The following is a 7,906-nucleotide window of genomic DNA, read 5'->3' as shown; positions in this document are numbered from 1 at the left end:
ACACAGTAATCACACATTCAAAGTAGCTTTGAATAGGTGGGTTTTGAGGAATGATTGGAACTGGGGTAGGTCGGTGCAGTCACGGATGTGTTTTGGGAGTGAGTTCAGAGGGAGGGAGCAGCTATGGAGAAGGCTCTGTCACCCCAGGTCTGGCGCTTTCTTCTTCTTCTGGCGTTTGTTCTTAGACTTTCAGCTCAGTTGAGGCGAGCCAGACCACTGTGTCATCGACCAGGTCAATTAAGTAAGAGGATTTTGGAAGATGAACCATAAAGAATGTATTGCAGTAGTATTCTGTATACACAAAAGGAGCTGCAGAAACACACACACACACACACACACACACACACACACTATATATGTATATATATATATATATATATATATATATATATATTATATAAACTGAAGAAAATAACCACCGCACACTTAAATTGACTTACTGAGATGTATTCAGTGAACAACGCGTTTCGCGTGTATGCGTCATGTTCACTCAAAATGCCATGAGGACCACAGGTGAGTTAAGTACATCAGGTCCATACAGTAATTGCTCACATGACTAATTATCACAGTAGGCTTATACAAAGTCCCTAAACGTTTCAGAATTTAAATTCCAAGTTTTAACAATATATCCTACATAGTAAAGTTAATTTTACAGAATTAGCTAATTTTGTTTTGTTTTTCAAACTATTTTAAGCATTTTAGAAAGTACAAGAACATTTAGGCAAACAAATATTATAGGGGGGGGGGGGGACATTCTAAAGTCAATATTCACAGTTATAGGATGAGAACATTTAGCTATAAGCTGCAAAATACGATTGCAGGAGGATAAAAAACTCTATAACTCTCCCTCTATCACTAAAAAGGGGGGGAGGGGAGTGTCAGGGGATTGAGTGGCTCGTCTCTCCCTAGACTCCAGATCACCTGCAGAGAGAGATAACAATTAATAAACATATTACAAAAAACATATCACAAAAAACAGCTCAAATCCTGTGTCTCATTAAGGCCAAAAGGTTCCATGGTGTTCAATTGGAATATCCAGAATGCCTCTCGTTTCAAGAGTTGACTGATCAAGTTACCCCCTCTTGGGTTGAGCTGGATTTTTTCTATGCCAATAAATTTGAGGGAGCTGGCTGCACCATGGTTTTTTTCTTTGTAATGCCTATGGCATAATCCATATTATCATTTCTGATGGCAGCTTTGTGCTCTGCAACTCTCAATTTCAGATGGCGTTTTGTTTGGCCCACATACATGAGGCCACAGGGGCATTTTAGCACATAAACAACATGGGTGGAGAGACAATTAATGAATTCCTTTATTTTATATTTCTTTCCTGAATGTGGATGATTAAATGTTTTGGTGTCCAGTGTATTAGAACAGTGTGCACACTTCCCACATCTATAATTGCCATAAACCTGTTGGGACAGCAGTTGGTTTGAGTAGGTTGCTTAAACATAGAACTAACAACAATATCTATATTAGGGATTGTTGTTAAATATATATTTGTCTTCCCATAAACCCATGAACAAATTAGCATAGTCGGGCAAATGGTGACCCCATACTGGTACCTTGAGCTTGTAAAAAATATTTATTATCAAACATAAAGTAATTCGATTTTAAAATAAACGTGGTAAGTAGCATAAGCAGTTAGGAAGAGTGTCTTTGTTAGAGTCAGGTAGAACTCCGTGGCCTCCAATCCATCATGTGGAATGTTGGTGCATAAACTCTCCACTTCAAAGGACACTAGAAATATATATATGTGTGTGTGTGTGTGTGTGTGCGTCTGTGTGTGCGTGTGTGTGTGTGTGTGTGTGTGTGTGTGTGTGTGTGTGTGTGTGTGTGTGTGTGTGTGTGTGTGTGTGTGTGTGTGTGTGTGCGGATATATATATTGAAAAAAATGTGTTTACCTCTGGGAATATGTTCAGTTTCCTGTGTGTGACGCATATTCCAATACCAAACCTTCAGTCCTCTCAATCCGCGTATACAGTTGTGGTATGCGGATTGAAAAGACACATTGCAGTTACACTTGTGTTCAATGGTCACAATGCGTCCCTGACCACCTCCGGAGGTGGTTTGGCCGATCAGATCGCAATCCGTCCTCAATGTGTTGGGAGGAATTTACGCCAACAATATAACATTTATTTTGGGACTGACGTGCAGATTATTTTATTTTATTATTATTGCAGCCTCTATAATATTTTTTAAAGATATATGGTTGCAACAAAAGTTTATTTTTGATGATTGATTAACATTAGCCTATGAGGCATCATGCATGCACCTTATTTATTTATGTGTGGGAAATGTGTTCATTATTGTTATCATTATTATTATTATTATTATTTTATTGTCATTATTACCGTTATTTCCTTGGTTACTTGATTTTCTAAAACGCAAGTATGTTTTTGGAAATTTAGACTGAAATGTGTTACACACACACATATACACACATGCAAACAAACAAACAAACACACACACACACACACACACACACACACACACACACACACACACACACACACACACACACACACACACACACACACACACACACACACACACACACACACACACACACACACACACACACACACACACACACACACACACACACACACACACACACACACACACACACACACACACACACACACACGGGCACTGGACCTTATTTATTTATGCTTTATAACTCAGCCAGAAAATAAATTGTTTATTTATTCCATAACTGCCCAGTAGATTGGCAGATTAACAGTGAAACTATTTTTTTAAACTATCATCTGCACTTATGACAGAGAGGGTTTAACTTCCATAAGAAGGCACAATAGAAAGTGCTTTAAAATCTGAATGTCAACAGAAATGTGAGGCATACTGTTTTGCAGTCTTTTCAGTGCCTGGCAGCAGCCCCTACTTTGTATCAGATGCAAGATAAGAATAATTTTGAATTACAATTACTCAATTGATTGATCGTTTTACGGCTAGAGTACCACATACCGGCCTGCTTTAACCAACATCTTCTTCTTAGGTCTTTTATGTGTGAACACAATATACTGGGGAACACTGTGGCTAATCAACAGAGCAGGAAAAAAGCCAGCAACACATGAAATACCTTCAATGATCTGCCAGATTGTTTTGAAAGACATAAAATACACTGCGAGGCGGATTTTCTGACAACTAACAATTAAGTAGCCCATACAGGAGTCCAAGTGGAGCCACACCCGCCCACTCAGACGGATCTGCGGATAATGACGGAGGCATCCTGAACTCTGGCCTCGGCGATAGCCTACTGATATGATCATGCAGAATTTCTATTGTAAAATAAAAAATCCCATGGTCCAAACGAATGGTTGGTTCGGACTTGGGTTTTTGTAAATGAATTTTCGAAATTCTATGATTCTTATCGGTTCTCTTTCAATTACATGTGGGAGGATGAAACATATTTCTTCAAAATTGAATTTTATGATAGATAGGCTTTGTGCTATTGTCTGTGTGTATGTTATATTTTATTTAAAATAAAAATTCCCATGGTCCAAACGAATGGATTTTTTTTAAGCCACCAGCAATTTGAAATGAGCCCTGAGGAAGGCGTCTTTGCCGAACAAACAATATCTCAAAAACTATACCTGGCATTGCTTATATTTTGACATTCTGAGTGAGAGCATAAGTAGCTCAAGGGTTTGATGTATAATATATGCATGTCGTGTTAGTTGTGTGAACTGTCGCAGTTTTTTAAATGTACTTCTAGGCTAAGGTTAGCCATTCATTATAGGCCTATTACTAGATTTATTTTTTTATTTTTTTATTGAGAATCTGTCAAACAGCCAGGGCGACTCGGGAGCTGTATTTCTCTATTAAAATCCGTGAAGTTATTACAGATTCAGTGACTGATTGAACTGGTCCCCACTAATGACATCAATTATGGCATCAGGGCTGAGTTACAAATGGAAGGAGGAATCTTTTGAAAAATCTTATAACGTCTCCAAAGCGCACGGTGCCGTGTGCGCAATATATATATATATATATATATATATATATATATATATATATATATATATATATATATATATATATGAATGCCGCCTGACTGTGGCCAGTTCTGAGCGATGCTGCTCCAGTCTACTGAAGGCAGGGCTGTCATCTTAATTGTGTCAGAAATATGACAATTCTATTCATAATTCTGCTGATAGGATTTTACAATACATGAACCCACTGGATTAAATAATCGTCAAAATTACAATACTTTGATACATTGATACAAAAAATTCCACTTCACCATATCAAAGGCTGCTTTGGATAAAAAGCGTCTGCCAAATGAGTAATGTCAAAGGCTTTTTTAAAGTCAGCTATAAATCAAACCAGGCAAATTATCATTATTTATCTTAATGTTCGATAATTTCAAGGAGACATCTATTACCTCCTATAAATCGGCCTTGTAAAAAGCCTATCAAAACGTATTGTTGTTGAATAACTTGATTTAATCTGAGGGCAATGCATTTTGTCAAAATGCATGCATCAAGACATGTCAGAGGTTTTCAAATGGTTTAATTTCATATAGGATCCTTTGCCTGGCCTGCATCATATTGAGTAATAGTGAAATCAAGCCCTCTTTTAGAGAGCTAGATTGATGAACAACTTCAAACGAGAAATTATAACAGGCTAGCAGATGCGCTTTAATTTCAACAAAAATGGTTATATATATATATATATATATATATATATATATATATATATATATATATATATAGGCTTTTTATATATATATATAGACCTCCACCTCCCGGGCCAGGCAGAACCATCATCATGAGGACCGTAACATAATGCCCATGGTCTGCGGTAGTAGAACATAATAATGATAATAATAATAACAACAACAACAACAACAACAATACTTTTAATTTATATAGAGGGCTTTTCTAAAAACTCAAAGATGTTTTACAGTAGGCTACATAAAGCAATAAAACGACACTTTAAAAACAAGAATTACATAGCATAAAAATCACACAGTAATCACACATTTAAAGTCACTTTTAAAAATTAAAGTTTTGAGGAATGATTTGAACTGGGGTAGGTCGGTGCAGTCACGGATGTGTTTTGGGAGTGAGTTCCAGAGGGAGGGAGCAGCTATGGAGCTATGGAGCTCTCTCACCCCAGGTCTGGCGCTTGGTATTGAGTGGTGGATATAGATATAAGGTTGGCATCAGAGGAACGGAGACTGAGGGAAGGAGTGTGCCGTGAAGCAGGTCGCTGAGGTAGGAGCCTATATGGGCCTGGTTGTGGAGGGCTTTATGGGAGGAGAAGGACTTTGAACTGGATTCGTTGTGGGACAGCGAGCCAGTGGTTCTGACCGGGGTGATGTGGTCACGGGGGCGGGTGTGGGTGAGGAGGCGTGCAGCAGAATTCTGAATGTACTGTAATTTGTTGAGGATTTTGGAAGATGAACCAAAGAATGTATTGCAGTATTCTGTATAGACAAAAGGAGCCGCAGCCCCACACACACACACACACACACACACACACAATATATATATATATATATATATACGTCACCTGTCAAAATATGACATAAGGTATGGCATAAGGTGTGAAAATGTATATTAGTTGAGTTGAGTATTAAAATTATTATTAGGCTACTATAGGCCTACTTGTTGACTGACTCTGCACATTAGCAATTCAGAAAATATAGAGGCTATTCCCCACTTGAGTTACATTTTGACAACAAAAAAGTTTCTGTCTACTCTATACACACACACACACACACACACACACACACACACACACACACACAGAGACAAACACACACACAGATCAGGTGGTACAGCATGACACCAGGAAATTCAATGTGGGCAATATGCATGTGGGTCAAACTGACTGTGATAAGATGGACGTGCAGTGATGCAACAACGTATAAGAAACTCAAAGCAACACTGCTGGCTCCATTCACATCGTTTGGTCAAACTACTCCATTTGTGACCTTTGCTTATATTACTTCCAACTCAGGCTATAAAGAATCTGTCAATACCTCCACTATCTCATGTTATAATTACGTTGAAATGAAACGTACAATAAACCTGCTGCCTTACGAGGTGAAAAATAACACCTCTAATACTGTATTTCTATATTTGAATAGTTCTTCACATTTTAACTTTAGACAATTTAGATGAGACAAGATATACAGATCCTTTCCAAAAAATTTGAATATCATGGAAAAGTTATTTTTTTCCATAATTCCTTTCAAAAAGTGAAACTTTGATAGATTATAGATTCATTACATACAAAGTGAAATATTTCTAGCCTTTATTTGTTTCATTTTGTATATATCACACACACACATACAGATCATTTCCCAAAAAATTTGAATATCATGGAAATACCATGGATGACCATGGGCTTGAGCAGAGTGGAGATTCAGACGGAGTGGACTGAGGCTGGAGTCAATCATAATTGAGACAGCCTGTCGGAGGTTGCCTTTTCCTGCTTCCTCAACCCAGCTGGTGACAGTGTCATGGGGGAACTAGAGGTGGACAGCCTAGCTAGTCTCACTGCTGCCCCCGCCGCCAGTGAAGCTGCTGGAGATGCAGGCGAGCCATCTCAAACCTCTGAAGAAGCAAACGCCTCGCCCGCTCCGTCCTCTGTTTGTTCCTCCTCCCTCGTTTTTCTGGTCGCTCCCGTCCCCTTTCAGCCGCTCCTCACTCAGGGCCATGGTTTCAGCGACACACTCGTCCTCCAGCCCACCCAAAGCTCTCTGGCAGGATTCCTGAGTGGCATCCTGCAGGCCTCAGTCTGCAAGCCTCCCTGGTCCAGCCATCCAGCAGAGGGTGCGGCAGCGGCGGCTTGGGGGCCTCAGGTTTCCGACGCATCGCTCCAAAAGCGCTGCCTGGATCAGAAGTCTGCGCAGATCCAGACGCATCCTCTTCCTCTGGACCAGCGGGGGATGCGCTCGATCGGCCGCCCCTTACTAGAGCTTCGGAGGATGTTCTACCCAAGTGTAAGAAGGCTGCAGCCGAGGACCACGTGCTGTTAGTGGAGGGAGAGGAGAAATATGCCTGCAAGATCTGCTGTAAGACCTTCATGAACCTGACAGACTGTAAGAAGCATATTCGTGTCCACACAGGGGAGAAGCCCTGTCCCTGTCCCAAGTGTGGCAAACGCTTCAGCCAGTCCTCCCATCTGTATACTCGAAGAACACCTGCCTGCACTGGAAAGGCGATCAACAACCTTTCACAGACACCCTGCTCTGAACTCTACCTATTGGAAGCTTGTCCAGTTGACAGACACACACACACACACACACACACACACACACACACACACACACACACACACACACACACACACACACACACACACACACACACACAGCGGAGTGCAGCGTAGCGTGCCTTCTGTAGTTTTGAAGCGGCGCCGGCAGTTGAGTCCTTCGCGTCCGCTTGCCTTATGCCGCTGATAGCAGCAGAAACACTGCGGGTTGCCGCCGCACACACACACACACACACACACACACACACAGACAGAGTGCAAGGAAGAAGCTCTTTGAGATGATTTGGGTGGCCCTTAAAAGGGCCTTTTTGGGGGGTTGTTCCTTAGAAGGACCGTTGGGGGGTAGGCTCGGCTGGTTGCTAGTTGCTGCCATGATGATGATGTCCACTGCAATTCCCAAAGGCGTTGCGGCATGCCCAGACTGTCTGTGACCTGGCGGCGGGCAGCGCTGATATCACTTGTTGTCTTTTCCAGTCGAGCAGCAACTTTTGCAGCTTAAGTTGCACCACGACGGTCTCATAGTCCGTGATTAGCTGGTTCAGCTCACGGCGGAGGCGATAACGCTTTTTCCGGAAATTGTCTTTGGCTTCGACACAAGCAGCCAGCTCTACACTTTGCTGCTTCAGCTCAGCCTTCAACAAAACGTTTTCTCGGCGGG

At 41.1% G+C, this 7,906-nt stretch overlaps 1 pseudogene across 1 annotated transcript; it reads left to right on the top strand.

The window, feature by feature from the left end:
* Positions 1 to 482: 482 nt before the first annotated feature.
* On the top strand, positions 483 to 7,229 carry LOC310770735 (annotated as a pseudogene). Its single transcript has 3 exons — positions 483 to 513; positions 6,438 to 6,569; positions 6,719 to 7,229. The product of its transcript is annotated as an uncharacterized misc_RNA (transcript).
* Positions 7,230 to 7,906: the final 677 nt, after the last annotated feature.

This window comes from Poromitra crassiceps, assembly GCF_964638095.1.
Source record: "Poromitra crassiceps genome assembly, contig: HAP1_SCAFFOLD_205, whole genome shotgun sequence".
NCBI lineage: Eukaryota > Metazoa > Chordata > Actinopteri > Beryciformes > Melamphaidae > Poromitra > Poromitra crassiceps.
The sequence above is the reverse complement of the archived record's forward strand: the minus strand, read 5'-3'. Positions and strand labels throughout refer to the sequence as shown.